Source organism: Drosophila ananassae (genome assembly GCF_017639315.1).
Source record: "Drosophila ananassae strain 14024-0371.13 chromosome Y unlocalized genomic scaffold, ASM1763931v2 tig00000140, whole genome shotgun sequence".
Lineage (NCBI taxonomy): Eukaryota > Metazoa > Arthropoda > Insecta > Diptera > Drosophilidae > Drosophila > Drosophila ananassae.
The window spans coordinates 133,698-153,769 of NW_025319080.1; the positions used below are offsets into that span (position 1 = coordinate 133,698).

The 20,072-nt window shown below is 38.7% G+C and overlaps 1 long non-coding RNA gene across 2 annotated transcripts; it reads left to right on the plus strand.

The window, feature by feature from the left end:
* Positions 1–1,212: 1,212 nt before the first annotated feature.
* On the plus strand, positions 1,213–2,275 carry LOC116655216. 2 transcript variants are annotated; one of them, XR_004310364.2, is made up of 3 exons: positions 1,213–1,618; positions 1,681–1,823; positions 2,206–2,275. It is a non-coding gene; the product is annotated as an uncharacterized LOC116655216 (long non-coding RNA). The 2 variants fall into 2 exon arrangements; XR_006508001.1 differs by having other exon boundaries at positions 1,681–2,275.
* The last annotated feature ends 17,797 nt before the right edge of the window (positions 2,276–20,072 follow it).

Consider the following 20,072-nt stretch of genomic DNA (forward strand, 5'->3'; position numbering starts at 1 on the left):
TCATACCGCAGTCATATTGACTAAGATATGTTTTCCATTAATACATTTTCATATTAGGTTCTTTAATATTGTGTTACCAAACTAGTGATTTATGATCGGATGTAATTTTAAATTTTCTTCCAAAAAGATAGGGTCGGAAATACTTAGTTGCCCATACTACGGCTAATAACTCTTTTTCAATAGATGAATAATTTACTTAATGATCATTTAGTATTCTACTTGCATAGCAAACTGGTCTACCTTCTAAGACAGCTAAGACGGCTCCTAAAGCATAATTACTAGTATCAGCAGTTAATTCAAATTGTTGAGCTATCAGCGTTTTGATAGCGGCCGAATTAACAAGACGAGGTTCAATTTTAAAATTCAATTTATTATGGGTCAATTTAACCCCAAATCTAATTCCGCGACCGATCCAAAACAATGCCGAAAAACAAGTGCATAAAACCTAAGAGCTTGCGCAGAAGCTCCGCCAAAGCTCAAATAATACAAATAATAATAAAGCGCATGGGAAACTGGGAGACTAAACAGAGAAGAATACATGCTGATAACAACAGCTAGAGAAATATACTCTTGCATGAATTGTACATACCGTGAGTGCAGATCTGTGTCTCTATGTAGACGGCGCTCCACAGAAGCAAAGCGTTGGGTTGCTCCCTGCAGAGTGTCAGTGAATTGTGGATCTGCATCCTTGAATGGAAGCTCTACGGTGTATCTTCCCTTGGAGTCGCGTGAGTGCGTGGTTTGAAAATGCTCTTCAACCTTAACATTTTCAGGATCATGGTGAGTGGTGATTTGGGAGTCCTCGATTTCCCAAAACCTTTGTAGAGTAGCATGGATATCGACTCTACAATCGATTTTGATACGATGTGATAACCATCCAAAGATTGTTGAAATAGCTATTATGTTGCCTTGCGCATCCAGCTTCCTGTTGCCGGTTAAAATAGCCCATACAGAATCGGTGCCTAGTAGAACGTCTATAGGCGATGCCGAGTTGAATTCAGTGTCTGCAAGCGGAATCCCATTGAAGATCTCAAGCGCAGATGCATCGATGTTTTCCCTTGCCAGCGTAGATGTGATTTTTCCTAGAATATGAGCTTTTACTTGTAGCGAGTGGTATCAGCCTTGATTGAAGAAATGCCGGAAATGAGAATACGGACAGGAACCCGACTAAGACTAAGTGCCTTAATAAAGCGTTCCGATACATATGATAACTCCGAGCCTGTAATGCGCTTGTTGTAACTTAACAACAAACCAAATGCCTAAAAGTAAACCTCATTTAGTTAAGCTTGGAATAACCGCAAATACAAAACAAAAAAACAAAAAGCTTGGTTAAGCTTAAAGTTTCTTATCTATTGATAATCAATTATCTACCCAGAATTGAGCATTTAAGTATCGGTCTAAGCATAGAATAAGCAGCGGCCAACTTCTTTTCTCTTGTGGCTGCTAAGATAAGCGCATCGCTCGCGGTTAAACTCCAGTATATATTTAACCCCCGGAAAAAAAAAAAAGACACGTGGTGGGGAATTTCCACATAAGTTTCCCAAAACTAAACGCAGAGGGAAGTGAGCAGCGCTCAGTGTATTAAAAGTGAATTACATTTTTGCGGTGCCAATTCAAGGTAAATAAAACCTTTGTTTTCGGCCTCACGCGTTTTTTTTTAATTCGACTTATTTTTTTTAGGTCGAATTGGCACCCAGTAAGAACCCATTTGTGTATTGTTCTTACATTGGGAATAAGTTTACAATCCCCCAAGCAGCCAGTTTACCCTAAGAAGGGCTTCCAGCGCCACGCCGTGGGATCTGATGGATTTATTATAAATTAGTGTGAGAGACACAATTTTCTTTTGGGATTAAGGTGCATGTGCAATAATTTTCCCTCATTAATTAAAACCCGCCAATGGCCAGCATATGCACCCGAATTATTCTCATCCAATGACGTCACTCATCGCCCAAGACAGTTACGCTTGTCCCGTATTGGTTTCCGGAATTATTAATTTGATTTAGTTATTTTTATTTTGGTAGTATTTGTTTTTTTTTGGAGCTTGGAGTTTAATAATGTAAGAAAATAACGTTTCCAGTTCCCTTAATTTGTAGTTCTTTTTATTATTTAAATACTAAAACTGAACGGTATGGAAATATTAATTAATTTGGTGAATATATATATATATACATACATAAAAATAACCTCTATGCCCTAAAATTATAGATTCATCGCTCAACCCGACAAAAGATCTTTTGGACGTGGAAATTAAACTCGATGTAAGTGAAAAAAAAAACTCATTACCCCAAATTAAATATTGTTGGTGGTTAGGCTGATTTTTCTCAGTGTAATAAAAGCTTTACCTGAAAGATTTTTATCTCCCATACGGTAAAATCGAACCACGCGGTTGCAATTAAATACCGAACAACGGTACACTGAAAGAAAAGAAAGAAAAAAATAAAAACGAAAATTTTTCTGGCACGTGCTGGCTAACAGTTAATTATATATATATATTTTCCTTTTTTTTTATTCCCAATATTTAATAATGGCCTTCCGCAATGACCACAAAGAAAAATGAATTACATTTCTTTTCTTAAATTAATTAAGAAATATTTAATAAAAATTAATGGAATCTTGGAACATTATTTTTAATACTCTTGCCGTGTTCCAACATTAAAAAAAAAAAAAAAAAAAAAACCCTTGCTAAAGTTAATCATAAACCCTTGCTATCAAATTTGAATTGGAAATGAATAATTTACTATGGAGACATTTTACGATATACATTTAGGAAATAATATTAGAGAATACCCGCTATGGAAGACAAGATTCTCTTCATAAACATGATTCTTGTTATTAATTTTATATAGCCATATATAATATTATTGCCTATTAATGCGACTTATTATTTCTTATACCAACTTATAAAGATATAAATTCTAAGATAATTTGTTTTCTCGATTATAACCTATCTAATAGATACATTTAATTATATACTTGATTTAAATTTCCTTCTTTTGCCTTATGCAACTTAATAACCATGAATAAATTTTATAACGTTTAAAAATGAATTGCTAATCTATTATCTAGAGGAGTCATGCAGGATGAAGATGGCAGGTGAAATTAAATAGCCGGATTTTCTTTGGGATCATCAAAAAAAAATTATTTCGCGGACTTGGTGATCATGGAAGGGTGGGCAACGGCTGTGGCAAAACATCCGCTCAGCTTTACATCGTCTGCTGCAACTCCACCAGCGCAGTCGCAACGGCCTTAATTACTCTGAATGTCGAAAGCAATGCAAGAATCATTTTTATTCCCTTTCCCGATATTTCCTTCAGTACGTACTAACCCCCCCCGCACGCGAATATCTTTTAAATAATCGATTGATAACTGCGAGCGAGTAGCACAAGGACCCTAGGGATCCACTCCCTTCTACCGACCAAAAAGCCGGAACCAGCGCGTGCAACCTCCTTGCAGCTACACAACCATCTGCCCGCTTACATGGTTACATGTTACAATATTATTTAAGATGGCGCCCAACGTGGGGCTAGCCGTTTAAGGCTGCCCAGGAAAATAAAATGTACAAAAATTAAAATATCTATGTCATTCCATCCGACATATACCCTCGTACGTATTAGTTAGTTTCGGATGCCACTTCGGATCCAAGAAATTCTCATAGACTTCAAGGCCAAGTGTTTAACTCCGATAACTAGATACTGTGGTTAAGCTTCGACTACCTGGATGCGTTACATCTTTAATTGGATATAACTCCGGAGTCATCGCGGCTTAACCTAGTCCGGTGTTTAGGCAGGGCTGGTAAAGTTTAAGCGCAATTGAATTGGCGGATTTCAAGCCGCAGTCATCCCTTAAAATTTCCATCCTGTGCTGTTCTCCGTTGGGGTTGAGAGATAAATCTGAATTGGAAAATATCTTTGTCTGATGCAGGCGCCTTTCCAACAGAATATCCTCTCTAACCTAATCCTCTGTTGTGGCTCGAAGAGTATACGGACTAGGAATATATCTTTTTCTGATAGAGACACTTTTCCAACCGAATACTTAATGGCCATGGCTCAATCCTTATATTCAAAGCCTAGTAAATACTTCTGGAAGATGTCCAATGATTCGGAAGATGGGCCGCCGAAGTTTTACGAGGTTAACGATTATAAAAAGAATTAAGATCTTGCAACACTTTCGTTCATATAAAGACAAAAATACAAATTAATTCCTATCAGCCAGAAGCAGAATGCATGACTCCTAGATTTTGTTTTGAAATTTTTAACTCTTAAATTCATATATTCTTATATTTTTATTTTTATAAATTTTATAAAATCTTATTTTTATAAATTTATTCTATGAAGTTGAAGACAGCATATTCCACATAGTAGGTTAGAAGTAAACTTAAATTCAAAAAAAAAAAAGAAAAATTATTACTTATACTTATACTTAAATTATACTTAGGAAACCCCGAAATGGTGTTATCCCATAGCACGGAGAATTTGTCTCAAACGAGTGATACAGGAGAACATTGTTTCATTTGCTCCGAAATAATAGTTTACCAAGCGCAATTATTATCTACATCTTGTGGGCATATCTTTCACCGTGCGTGTTACAATTCCAAAGTAGGAAAGTCAAAAAAGTGTCCCGTCTGTAAGCAGGAACTAACGCAATCTAATTCGGCGTCTGTGGAAAACCTGAGTTCAGATCGATTATCCACTACAAGCTCCATCATGGCTTCAACATCTCAATCCCTACAGACTCGACTTCAAACAAAACGAATGGCTGCCGTACAACAGTCAGAGGTTCCTAATTCAGACTCGAATAATATGGTTCAGACTATCACCAACCAACCGCAAGAACCCACCAATACGGCTGAAACGGTACCTTCAACTCTTGCCGAAGCAATTAAAGCAGCCATGATAGAACAAACTCAGATGATAGCTTCTAGCTTAACCGATCAGACTAACAAGATTATTCAAGCACTCTCAGGTTGTCTTCGTGATAGTAGTTTAGCGGGTTCAGCCAATGAATCTCCATCTAGTAGGCAAACAAGGGCACAATCGGGTTTGCCATTTCAGAATCCACCGGAAACAAGATCAGAACCTTCCATGGGATTACCAACTCAGTTGCCGCATCCTAATCATTATGAAGTACGACCCGATCGGATAAGCCAAATAATGGCAAATTGGAAACTCAGATTCACTGGAAGGTCTTCTATGTCAGCTGAAGACTTTATCTATCGTGTAGAGGCTCTGACGATCCAAACTTTAGAGGGGGATTTTAATTTAACGGCCAAATATGCCAGTAATTTGTTCGAGGGTAGCGCTAGCGAATGGTTCTGGCGATATCACAAAAGTGTCACTGTACTTACTTGGCCAGGTCTGTGTCAGGCCCTTCGTGGACAATTTAGCGATGATAGGACCGATAGGAGTATTAGGTCAGAAATAGAACACCGCAAGCAACGTCATAATGAACTGTTTGACGATTTCTATGGTGTCATAGCGTCCCTAGCCGACAAACTTTCAAACCCATTGTCTGAAGCTTCCCTAGTGGAAACATTAAGATATAATTTGTTGCCGGAAATTCAACATGAAATATTGTACGTCCCTACAACTACTCTCAAGGAGTTAAGAACAGTGGTCCGCACAAGAGAAATGTTCTTAAGAACTGTCTCAAAACCGAATCCCCTATCGACTTCTCGACCCACTCCTAGGCGACAAGTCAATTCTCTTCAGAACCCAGAGGTGGCACCTTCATCAGATGAGGATTCAGGTCAGGACGAATACGAGCTCTCTGTGCTTGAGGTTTCCTGCTGGAATTGTTCCGCTAAAGGTCACAGATATCAAGAATGTCTGGCTGATCGAAAAATATTTTGCTATGGTTGTGGGAAGGCCGATACGTATAAACCTACATGTCGGACTTGTAACCCAAACGCTCAAAAAAACTATCAAGGGCGTGCACCACAGAAAAGTGCACGCAAACAGTTAATCAGCAGAGCGACCAATACAGAGTAACACTTTCCGACGACCCCATTTCTGTAGGCCCCCTACCGCAACCTAAATGTATACCATTCCCTATATCTAAGATAGACGTTAAGAGAAAACGGTCTACTGGTCGTCGAGAAGCTTTTAAAAAACAATGTAAAATAGAAAAGAAATTAATCCTTTCATCCATATTAGATAATCCTCTTGACTTACGTCCTCACGCTCAAGTGATGCTTTGTGGAAAGTCTGTAGTTGGATTAATGGACACTGGTGCTTCTGTAAGTTGCATAGGTGGTAGGTTTGCAAACGATCTACTTCAGGAAAACCTTAAATACAAGTTAATGACCTCCAAGATCAAAACTGCTGACGGGAAAAGTCAAACTATAGTCGGAAAATTTTCAACTGACATTACTTACCGAGGAGAAACAAAAACCTTGTATTTTTATTTAGTTCCTACTTTAGTCGAAGACTTATATCTGGGAATTGACTTTTGGACCGCCTTTGACTTACTCCCAATGCATCTGTTAACCAAAAATCATAATCTAGCCTCCATTAGCGATCCAAGTATGAGAGAACTTTCGAAGGATCAACAGAATTCATTGCAGAACGTTATCAAATTATTCCCGTCATTTTCTAAGCAGGGACTAGGACGTACATCGTTAATTTCACACTCGATCGATGTGGGAGAAGCTAAACCGATTAAGCAGCGGCATTATGCCGTGTCACCGGCAATTGAGAAACTTATGTATGACGAGCTCGATCGAATGCTCGAATTAGGAGTTATTCAAGAATCTAACAGCTCTTGGTCATCTCCAGTAGTGTTAGTGAAGAAACCAGGAAAAGTAAGACTCTGCGTAGATAGTAGGAAGGTGAATTCCGTCACCGTAAAGGATGCATATCCAATGCCAATAATCGATGGTATCTTAAGTAGATTGCCAAAAGCTGAATTCATTACTAGCCTCGATTTAAAAGATGCTTTTTGGCAAATACCGCTAGACCCGAAATCTCGCGATAAAACGGCCTTCTCAGTACCCGGACGTCCGTTGTATGAATTTGTGGTCATGCCCTTTGGCCTCACTAATGCGCCGCAGTCTATGTCGCGACTTATGGATAAAATAGTTCCAGCCTACTTACGTAATGAGGTTTTTATATATTTAGACGACTTACTCATTGTCTCCGATACCTTCGAACGACATCTTGAAGTCTTATCGGTAGTCGCTTCCAACTTGGCTCGTGCAAATCTTACAATTAATGTTGAAAAAAGTAAATTCTGTCGGAAAGAGGTGAAGTACTTAGGACACGTGATAGGTAATGGTATTATTAGCACCGATCCTGATAAGATAGCTGCAGTCAGAGATTACCCAACACCCCGTTCGGTTAAACAGGTTCGAAGATTCCTTGGAATGACCGGATGGTATCATAAGTTCATTAAGGATTATTCCGCTATTACTTCCCCGTTGACAGACACCTTGAAAACCAATCGGAAGTTTGAGTGGACAAGTGAAGCCCAGGGGGCTTTTGAGTCCATAAAGGCAAGCATGTGTGCAGCCCCAGTACTGCACAGTCCCAATTTTTCGCTCCCGTTCTCACTTCATTGCGACGCAAGCCACACAGGAGTAGGTGCAGTCTTAATGCAAGTGAATAAAGATGGCGCAGAGGTGCCGATCGCTTTCATGTCAAAGAAGCTAAATCGTTGTCAACGTCAATACACCGTTACCGAGAAGGAGTGCTATGCCGCTGTTTTGGCCGTGAAAAAATTTAGAGCTTATGTCGAAGGACAGGATTTCGTAATAGTTACAGATCATGCCTCCTTAAAATGGCTTATGGCCCAGGCAGATCTAAGCTCGCGTCTCGCCCGTTGGTCTCTTAAGCTTCAAGGATTCCAATTCAAGATACTTCATCGAAAAGGTACTCACAACGTAGTCCCCGACGCTCTTTCGCGAACCTTTACCGAAGACTTGTCAACCCTTGCTTGTGATAGTCTAATAGTTGACGTCAATTCCACCGAATTCGATTCAACCGAATACGATTCGCTTAGGAGTAAGATCCGCCTTAATAGCTCTTCCCTACCGGATCTCAAAATTCAAGGTAAACATATATACCGACGCTCCGAACATGCAGAGGATACCAAAATTTCCGATGACCAATGCTGGAAACTTTGGGTTCCACGCCCACTCGTACCGAATGCCATTAAGACTGCTCATGGAGACCCATTGCATGCCCACGGAGGTATAAACAAAACCATAGAAAGGCTCCGACGTTATTATTTCTGGCCTAACATGGTTAACGACATAAAAACTTTCATCAATAGTTGTGATATTTGTAAGGCCACGAAACACCCTAATCGATCGTTTAAACCTCCTATGGGAAACACTGGAATACCCCAGCGTTTCTTTCAGAAGATATTTGTTGACTTTTTGGGACCCTATCCACGCAGTAAATCGGGAAATGTAGGTATATTTGTGGTGCTCGACCATCTCACTAAGTTTCCCTTTTTGAAACCAGTCCGCAAGTTTACCGCCGACTCGATTGTGCGATATTTGGAAGAAGATCTTTTTCATTGTTTTGGGGTTCCAGAATATGTGGTTTCTGATAATGGAGTTCAGTTTAAATCGCAAACTTTTAATTGCTTGTTAAACAAATATAATATCAGACATACATATACGGCCTTTTATTCCCCACAGGCAAACGCGTCGGAAAGAGTGAATAGATCAGTTCTTTCAGCCATAAAGGCTTACATAAACCCAAATCAGAGTAACTGGGACGAAAACCTTAGTAGCATCAACTGCGCTCTACGATCGGGAGTTCATCTGGCCATAAACACTAGCCCATATAAGCTAACGTTTGGTCAACATATGGTCACGAATGGCGAAACTTTTCAACTACTACGAGATTTAGGTATGCTAGAAGATCGAAGTGTCCAATTTAATAAGGAAGACTCCCTAGACATTTTACGCAGCAAAGCCCAGAAAACCATGATAGCCCAACGCAATCGGAATGAAAAGTTCTACAACACGCGCACAAGGGACGTTTCTTTTAAAGTAGGTCAAGAAATTTTCCGACGCAATTTCCAACAAAGCAATTTCGCAAAAGGGTTTAGCTCCAAGCTGGCTCCCAATTTCCTTAAAGCGCGAGTGCGAAGAAAGTTAGGGAAGGTATATTACGAGCTAGAAGATCTACAAGGCCGCCTGATCGGGAATTTCCATGCCAAAGATATTAAGCCATAAGCGTAGACAACAAGCGGGAATCTTCCTTGTGTTGTTCCACCCCAAGTTAGATTTTAGTGGGGGGGAAAATGTAATGCGCTTGTTGTAACTTAACAACAAACCAAATGCCTAAAAGTAAACCTCATTTAGTTAAGCTTGGAATAACCGCAAATACAAAACAAAAAAACAAAAAGCTTGGTTAAGCTTAAAGTTTCTTATCTATTGATAATCAATTATCTACCCAGAATTGAGCATTTAAGTATCGGTCTAAGCATAGAATAAGCAGCGGCCAACTTCTTTTCTCTTGTGGCTGCTAAGATAAGCGCATCGCTCGCGGTTAAACTCCAGTATATATTTAACCCCCGGAAAAAAAAAAAAAAGACACGTGGTGGGGAATTTCCACATAAGTTTCCCAAAACTAAACGCAGAGGGAAGTGAGCAGCGCTCAGTGTATTAAAAGTGAATTACATTTTTGCGGTGCCAATTCAAGGTAAATAAAACCTTTGTTTTCGGCCTCACGCGTTTTTTTTTAATTCGACTTATTTTTTTTAGGTCGAATTGGCACCCAGTAAGAACCCATTTGTGTATTGTTCTTACATTGGGAATAAGTTTACAATCCCCCAAGCAGCCAGTTTACCCTAAGAAGGGCTTCCAGCGCCACGCCGCGGGATCTGATGGATTTATTATAAATTAGTGTGAGAGACACAATTTTCTTTTGGGATTAAGGTGCATGTGCAATAATTTTCCCTCATTAATTAAAACCCGCCAATGGCCAGCATATGCACCCGAATTATTCTCATCCAATGACGTCACTCATCGCCCAAGACAGTTACGCTTGTCCCGTATTGGTTTCCGGAATTATTAATTTGATTTAGTTATTTTTATTTTGGTAGTATTTATTTTTTTTTGGAGCTTGGAGTTTAATAATGTAAGAAAATAACGTTTCCAGTTCCCTTAATTTGTAGTTCTTTTTATTATTTAAATACTAAAACTGAACGGTATGGAAATATTAATTAATTTGGTGAATATATATATATATACATACATAAAAATAACCTCTATGCCCTAAAATTATAGATTCATCGCTCAACCCGACAAAAGATCTTTTGGACGTGGAAATTAAACTCGATGTAAGTGAAAAAAAAAAAACTCATTACCCCAAATTAAATATTGTTGGTGGTTAGGCTGATTTTTCTCAGTGTAATAAAAGCTTTACCTGAAAGATTTTTATCTCCCATACGGTAAAATCGAACCACGCGGTTGCAATTAAATACCGAACAACGGTACACTGAAAGAAAAGAAAGAAAAAAATAAAAACGAAAATTTTTCTGGCACGTGCTGGCTAACAGTTAATTATATATATATATTTTCCTTTTTTTTTATTCCCAATATTTAATAATGGCCTTCCGCAATGACCACAAAGAAAAATGAATTACATTTCTTTTCTTAAATTAATTAAGAAATATTTAATAAAAATTAATGGAATCTTGGAACATTATTTTTAATACTCTTGCCGTGTTCCAACATTAAAAAAAAAAAAAAAAAAAAACCCTTGCTAAAGTTAATCATAAACCCTTGCTATCAAATTTGAATTGGAAATGAATAATTTACTATGGAGACATTTTACGATATACATTTAGGAAATAATATTAGAGAATACCCGCTATGGAAGACAAGATTCTCTTCATAAACATGATTCTTGTTATTAATTTTATATAGACATATATAATATTATTGCCTATTAATGCGACTTATTATTTCTTATACCAACTTATAAAGATATAAATTCTAAGATAATTTGTTTTCTCGATTATAACCTATCTAATAGATACATTTAATTATATACTTGATTTAAATTTCCTTCTTTTGCCTTATGCAACTTAATAACCATGAATAAATTTTATAACGTTTAAAAATGAATTGCTAATCTATTATCTAGAGGAGTCATGCAGGATGAAGATGGCAGGTGAAATTAAATAGCCGGATTTTCTTTGGGATCATCAAAAAAAAATTATTTCGCGGACTTGGTGATCATGGAAGGGTGGGCAACGGCTGTGGCAAAACATCCGCTCAGCTTTACATCGTCTGCTGCAACTCCACCAGCGCAGTCGCAACGGCCTTAATTACTCTGAATGTCGAAAGCAATGCAAGAATCATTTTTATTCCCTTTCCCGATATTTCCTTCAGTACGTACTAACCCCCCCCCGCACGCGAATATCTTTTAAATAATCGATTGATAACTGCGAGCGAGTAGCACAAGGACCCTAGGGATCCACTCCCTTCTACCGACCAAAAAGCCGGAACCAGCGCGTGCAACCTCCTTGCAGCTACACAACCATCTGCCCGCTTACATGGTTACATGTTACAAGCCCGTGTCGAATAGCACCCGGAAGTTTGTGTATGTGCCTTGAGAGTTGCGGATGTGTCCCAATGCAGTTGGCAAAGTACATGTTCGTCCTACTTGCCCATGTGACAATAGGATTGGCGTGAGTAGTGCCATTGCTTCGCCCAACTCCTGCAGCTTAATCCTCCCCCCCGTTACGCACCCTCTCCAGGGCTCTCAACTCCTTTAAGACCTTCGCCACAAACTTGGCTGTGGCTTCCCATTTGCGCCCCGACTCCATCATCAGTGGCACCATTCTCTCTGGTGAGAAGGTCTCCTCCAGGATCTCCTCCAGGTTGCTGCGCTCCTCGTCGAAGCGCCGACATTCGAAGAGGACATGGTAGGCGTCTTCCATGACCCCCTGCCACATGAGGGGCAGCCATCCTCTCGTTCGTGCCCGAATCGCTTCAGGTAGCTTCTAAAGCACCCGTGTCCGCTAAGGGCCTGGGTCATATAGAAGTCCACCTCTCCGTGCTTTCTTCCGGTCCATATGCCCACGTCCGGAATGAACCTATGCGTCCATCGTCCCTTTGTGGAGTTTGCCCATAAGTTCTGCCAGTTGGCCAGGCTTCTGGATCTCATCGCTAACTTCCTAGCCGACGCCGTCGTGGTTTCGTCCTGCGCCGTCTCGGCCAGTGCTGACCTCTCCCGGACCAGTTCCCTTAGCGGAATGAGACCGGCGATCACGAGTGCCGCGTCGTCCGACACCGTTCTAAATGCGCATGACGTGCGTAACGCACAAAGCCTCGATGCCCCGCACATAAGCCCGCACGGTCGTTGCCTCGGTCCACACCGGGGCGGCATACAGTATCTACGAGCTTACCACGCTGGTGATCAGCTTACGCCTTTCCTGCCTCGGGCCTCTAGTGTTGAGCATCATGCGTGAGAGTGCCCTTATCGTCTCACTTGCCCTCTTGTGAGCATACTCCCGGTGCTCCCGGAATGAGAGCCTCGTGTCCAGCATCACTCCAAGATATTTTATGGCTCTCTTTGATGTGATGGCCACTCCTCCTACTCGGACCGTCGCCGTTTCCACCTTTTTACGGCTCGAGATTAGCACTGCCTCCGTCTTATGCGCATAGCATGCGTGTGTTTGAGTGTGTGGTGTCTGCTGCCACACTGCTGTCAGTTGTACTTTGAACTACAGTTTGATGACCTGTGACCTGATTTGAGACAGTTAAAGCAGAGAGATTTGTGCTTTACTAAAGAACGGCGTTGGTCGATATACAAACCAATGAATTGAGGACACCTAGACAGTTGATACCCATCCGCATTACAATTCACGCATTTTTTCAGCGCAGCAGTTACCATGGCTCTGCTTGTCTTCTTGTTGTTACCACCCTGTCTCGGTACAGGATCGCTTTGACACAGCTCAAATTCTTCACATCGTGCGTCCAGGAACTTGAAGAACTCTTCGACTCTTGGTGAATTTGAAGCACGGCTTGCATCTACCCATTTGCGGCGTGACTCTGGATCGATTTTATTCAGCAATAAATAGATAACCCAGCAGACTCGGTCCATATGGCCAATTGAGTCCAATGCACGGATGACCTCATTTGCACCATCTAATACGCTACGCAATATGGATACCTCTCCATTGTTAGTCGATGGTAGCTCCATAAATGTGTCCAATAATTGTGTTGTGAATAATTTGACATGGTCGGTCGTATCTCTCGTTGAGGCGCTCCCAAGCGATGTCATATGCCGTCTCAGAAATCGGCAAATGGCGTACCAAACTTTCAGCCTCGTCCACGAGGAACGATTTTAGATAGTGGTTCTTTTGTATCTTACCCAGATGTTGCTTGCTATGTACAGTGCTTTGAAGGCTGGCCACTCCTTGTAAATGCCACCAAACGGTTTTATGTGAATTTTCGGTAATTCTATCTCCCTTACTGGCGCCGCGGCGTCAGCCTGGGTTGGTGTTGAAGTTGCTCCTAGGCGTTCGAAAAACTCTTGTTGTTGCTGCACTAAGCGAGAAATGGCGTCGTTGTTAGCTATTGAGTCTCCTTCTGCATGTCTCGTTGTTGTTGGTGTTGTCGGCTCCTGTGAGCGCTTGAGGGAAAACAAAAGCGCACGGGCTTTTATGTACTTCGCCTCATACTCGTCGAAGTCATCCGCAGGATCAACCCAGCCCTCGACGTCGTCAAGCACGCTCAGATCATCTCCGGCAAGTTCGAAATCATTCCAAACCTTGTCGAGCCTGGCTAGCAGTACCTCCACGGCGTCAACACCGATTGATGCGGAAGAGTTTTCTGCTGTGTGTAGCAGTTTGGTGAGGCTGGATTTGAGACGGCCCCTCACTCCCTTTAGCCGTTTGAGTTGTTCCATCGCAGTGGTGCTTTACTTTTAGTTACTAACAATAACGAATCTGGCTCTGAAGGACCAATTTCCTTATGATGATTAACTTTATTTATTGAAATGAAAGTGCTGGCTCAATCGCTTGATCGCACGCCGAACTTGCCACCGACGCTTCTAGTCCCTTTTTCTTCTCTACTTAAACTTTATTGTGTGCCCAGTTTCCAAACCGAATTGTTAATTAATGCAGTTTCCAATCTGACAGTGACCGTTCATCAACAACCCTTTAGGTTTCCCCAATTTCATCCGTTTTTAAAAAGGCAATAAAAACCATGTTTATATCTACCGGATCTACCTGTTGTGCAGTTTTAGGGTTAGAAATATTTGCAGTCCAAATTTTTAGGATCATTTTTATCCGACTGGACCAATCAGAAATAAGCTACTACCTGATATTATAGGTGCCGCGTTATGTTACGGTTCGTACCTGTGATACCTTTTATGCAATTTGTTCCTTGCATGTGTTTATTGAGACGAGGGATAAATTCCATGGGCAAATAAAACCCATATATCTCAAATTTTAAGGGATGTAGGCCCAAAATGAAATTTATTTAAATTGAATGATCGTTAGTCCCACAAAATACCATTATTCGACAGTAATATTTTGATAACCCTACTTTGGGTGTGTTTAACTGAATGGGCTAAATATGTTTTTATACCCTTGCAGAGGGTATTATAATTTTGGTCAAAAGTGTGCAACGCAGTGAAGGAGACATCTCCGACCCTATAAAGTATATATATTCTTGATCAGGATCACCTCCTGAGTCGATATAAGCATGTCCGTCTGTCCGTCGGTCCGTCTGTCTGTCGGTTTCTACGCAAACTAGTCTCTCAGTTTTAAAGCTATCGAGTTGAAACTTTGCACACATCCTTCTTTTCCTTGCAGGTAGTACATAAGTCGGAATGCCATAACTTCGTTGTTTTTTAAGATAGAGGGTTGGGACTTTCCACACATGTTATATTTGACTAATCTTATGTACAAAATTTCATAAGGATCGGCCGACTATATCCTATAGCTGTCATACAACGATCGGAATTGGCATAACTTAAGTGTTTTTTAAGTTAGAAAGATGGGACTTGGTACAGATTCTATTTTGGACAAAATAATCTGATTTGCCAAATTTCATAAGGATCGGCCGACTATATAAGATCTGCTATATATCCAATAATATAAGTGGCGCCACCTAGCGGACTGTGACTCAACTGCAAGGGTATATAAACTTCGGCTCCGCCCGAAGTTAGCGTTCCTTTCTTGTTTTTAAATGGATTATGATATGACAAAATTAAATATGAATATTTAACTTGATAGAAAATTCTGCAAGGGTATATCAACTTCGGCTCCGCCCAAAGTTAGCTTTCCTTTCTTGTTATACCCTTGCGAGTTGAAACTTTCTACACATCCTTCTTTTTCTTACAGGTAGTACATAAGTCGGAACGGCCGGGATCCGTCGAGTATATCCTATAGCTGCCATACAACTGATTGATCGGAAATGCCTTAACTTTGGTATTTTTATAAGTTAAAGAGTTGGGACTTTCCACACTTGTGACATTTGATACAAAATTTCATAAGGATCGGCCGACTATATCCTAAAGCTGTTATAGAACGATCGGAATTTGCATAACTTTGGTGTTTTTTAAGTTAAAAAGATGGGACTTGGTACAGATGGGACTTGGTCCATTTTGGGCAAAATAATCTTATTTGCCAAATTTCATAGGGATCACCCACTGTGTCCGAAAGCCGCCATATAACTGAACGATCGAAAATGGCACAACTGCAAGGGTATGTCAACTTCGGCTCCGCCCGAAGTTAGCTTTCCTTTCTTGTTTTGTGTTTGATTTAATTTGTGAAGGTAAAATTGGCACCCTCATTATACTGAATATCAAAGAATTTTTACATTAATGAATAAAGTGCCGATTTGTCCCCACTGTTCAGATTATCATCTCGAAAATAACCAGTTTTTAATTCCGTTTCCAATGCGTAAATATGTTGTTCATCTTCTAATATGTTTGTATAATTCTTGTTATGTTCCTTTATTATATTAGTCATTGGAAATTTGTGATTATTTAGTTTAAGAATATTCTTTCCAATATCAAATTCTTTGACAAAAAGTTGTTGTTTAGATTTAAATAATTTTGGAATTATGAATTCAATGGATTTATTCAAAGTGACTGAATTTTCTACTGTTTGAACTTTTATATTATTCTCTTTAATTAGATATTTTAGAAAATTTTCATCGATTAAACTTCTACTAGAACCTGTGTCAACAAGGCAAATGCATGGTCTATTATCAATTTCTATTTTTATTGCTGTTGTGTTTCATCCGAGGCTTGTGTCTAAAAATGTTCAACTATTTCCATTGGTTCGATTTATTCCTTGAATGATTTCATTCTGAGTAGACGATGTTGTTTTGTATTGGGTAATCAAGTTATCAACACTTTTTCAGTGTTATCAACACCGTCTTAATTATATTAATAATTTCATTTTATTTGTTTATTTCAAATAGACATTTAAAATTCTCATTCGTGATTTGACTAATGCTGAGTTCATTGGTATTAATTTTGTTATGTAATGTTTGTTGCACTTCACCATAGAAATCCTTAATTCATTAATGTTTAGAGATGTTTATAGATTCGTTTTGCGGATACAATAAATTCGCGGTGCATTTAGTTCGATTCTTTAAGCACGCGAGGAAATTTGTGTCCTTCCGACTACGCCAATTATATTCCCGATTTCAATAAAAAAAAAAATTATATTTTTATTTTAAAAATTTTATTTTTAAATATCAAGAATGGTTATAAAGATATCCTTTTGGATTGATCGTTGATTATAAACTGATTTTACAAATTCAATTTTCTTATAACTGTGGCTTTTACCTGTGAAAGCGGCGCTGACAGCATAGATGGACTTTGGTTGAATAGTTTTGATTGGTCAGAGTTTTATGCTAGCATGTAGGTTCCCAGGATGGGCACTTGTTTATGAATTTGGAGCAAAAGGGGTTTGATGCTTACGTCTACTGTCGTCGATAAAGGCGTGTGAATGGTTTATGTATGGATGCCAATGATAATGCCGTGGGAAAGGGTTTGTGTCTAGCCTATTTGAATTATTCCCACAGTAGGCTCTGGAATGTTGTTTATATATGATTTGATAGGTATGGCAGGGTATACTGCTTTTATGGAGGTTTTGTTTATCTAGGGTATATGCAGATACATTTAGTGTATTTGGAGATGCACTACTAGCATACTTTGTTTTTTTTCGGGAAAGTTCTCATAAAGTTCTTGCAAGTTCTGCTTATGAGCGTCTCATCAATACCAGTAATTTTTGAAAATATTTCTGGTTCACTAAAAGATTGAGCTGTATTGCCACCATAAGTGCTACCAAATGATGGCAATCATTAGACTCCTTCGGTGTGTTTCTGAGACCCTTTTTCTTTTCTGTACCATCTCTCGTCGCCAGTCTTTTTCATTATTTTTATCAATTTTTTTCAGCATCATTAGTGTATTTATGATTCGAAATTTTTTTTAAATTGTTTTGTGAACTCTTTTTATAACTTCTATACCATTCTTGCTACTAGTAATTTCGATCTCAATATTTTTTTTTTCTAACCAATTTTGTAATGATTTCCATAGTAATCCGGGATCTTAATCCATTTTTATTGTTTTTGGTTTACATATTTTTGGTAACATATTAAATATTTTAAGTAATGCTTTTTTACTTTCGATCCAATCTGTGGTATGAGTTTCTATAATTAGAATACATTTTGAATAGATATCAATACAAGTTAAAAATTTTCTTTACTCAATAAAATAATAGTCAATTTCATATTTCTCACGGATTTACTTTCAGGTGTTTTTTCAAAGGTTATTGCTACTTTTCTATGTTCTGCCTTGCATAAATTACAAACATCGCATTTATTAATTATATTTTGGATTAATTTTTATGCATCTGGAAAATAGTATTCAGCTTTAAAATTTTCATATGTTTTTTTAATACCTTGGTGAATAGTTTTCTCATGAATATAGAATATGGAATATATATTAGGAAGTATTACTGAAGTTTTCATTAATTTTTTTCCCAAATCTGGTTTAATTAATACCATGAAAGCCCTTTGATATATTGCGAATTCCTCGTCATTATTTATGCACATTACAAAATTGTGTCCACATACAAATTTAAGAATAATGTCTTTTGCTGTACGTTCCGTCATGTTACTATATTTTGTTGTATTAATTTTTTTTTTTTTAAATACCGGACTAATTCATTACTATTTTAATTTCCCTTTTCAAATATTAATTGGTGACTGAAACATTAATTGGCCGCTCTGTAATCTAAATACAGTTGCCATTGTCTTCTTGCGCGCTATGTATAGTAGCTCTTGTACTGCTGTACGAAGATGATTTACAAATCTTCGTTTTGAAATGTTTCTTCTAGTTGTTCATTTTTTGATTATTTTTTTTTTCTTTCTTTTGATATAATTCATACCGCAGTCATATTGACTAAGATATGTTTTCCATTAATACATTTTCATATTAGGTTCTTTAATATTGTGTTACCAAACTAGTGATTTATAATCGGATGTAATTTTAAATTTTCTTCCAAAAAGATAGGGTCGGAAATACTTAGTTGCCCATACTACGCCTAATAACTCTTTTTCATTAGATGAATAATTTACTTAATGATCATTTAGTATTCTACTTGCATAGCAAACTGGTCTACCTTCTAAGACAGCTAAGACGGCTCCTAAAGCATAATTACTAGCATCAGCAGTTAATTCAAATTGTTGAGCTATCAGCGTTTTGATAGCGGCCGAATTAACAAGACGAGGTTCAATTTTAAAATTCAATTTATTATGGGTCAATTTAACCCCAAATCTAATTCCGCGACCGATCCAAAACAATGCCGAAAAACAAGTGCATAAAACCTAAGAGCTTGCGCAGAAGCTCCGCCAAAGCTCAAATAATACAAATAATAATAAAGCGCATGGGAAACTGGGAGACTAAACAGAGAAGAATACATGCTGATAACAACAGCTACAGCTAAGCATTTTATGATTACTTTAAATTCATTTTTTGGTGGCTGCTTGGCCCAACACAAATGTTTTTTAAAAATCTGGATATCTAAGGATTGTATCATTTGTTATTAGTGTTTTTAATTTTTCAAATGCTTCAACGACATTAGTATCCTTCTTAAGGCACTGGGTCATTGGTTTAGCAATTTTTGCAAATTCTCTAACAAACTTTCGGTAAAGTCCGCAAAGACCTATAAATCATTTAATTTGTTTAGGAGTACTTAGAATTTATAATCGTGAATAGCTTGATTTTTATTTGGGTTTGTTACAATTCCTTCAGTAGTAATTATATAGCCTAAAAATTCTGTTTCTCTTTTCATGAAATCAGTCTTTAGTCTTTGACGTATCCTGACGTGTTTTTGCGATTGCTCTTATCTACCCATATCTTTGATACGAGTTTCCTCTTTTCGCGTATCATCGTCGGAGCATATTTGACTTACATAGTTCATTGAATTACACACTTCTTAAAAACAATATTATTCTTCAATATTATTTCTGCCGCGCTCTTCGAATATTCATATATAAGTTAATTAATTTAGGTGGTAGTAGTAGTTGTTGGTCCGTTGCTGATGACGATGTCTTCAGGTGCGGGTAATGTGTTAGTTAATTATGGTAGGTGGTAGTAGTAGATATTGGTCCTTTGCTGGAGAGGATGTCTTCAGTTGCGGGTAATATGATTGTCCCTGGCGGTTGACTATGATTCTTCCTTCTTGCTGGAAGTTATGGTGGGAGTTACTAACTCCGTTGTTACCGCCCTTGATGCTGAGTAACCAATTTTTCAAGTGAATTGATTTTTACGGCTTGTGCCGGAGTTTTGATATAAGAGTTTTCTATTGTATGAAGCTCAAGCATAAACTGAAACTTAAAGCTAAAAAAAATATATTTCATAGCGGCCATGCAAATATGCAGTGTTCGCCGGCTATGCACGGGCATCCGGCAGGACGCTGTGTCGGCAGTTTGGCCAGAGCGAGCTCTTAAGTAATCGGACATTGCCGTTGCGCGGTTAACTTAAGTTAACTACTCCCCCTTCAAGAATGAGGCCGCCCTTGGCCGACCCTATTTGCGCGATCATTTCCTTTAGTTGGACCGCGGTTCTTCGGGCCTGAGT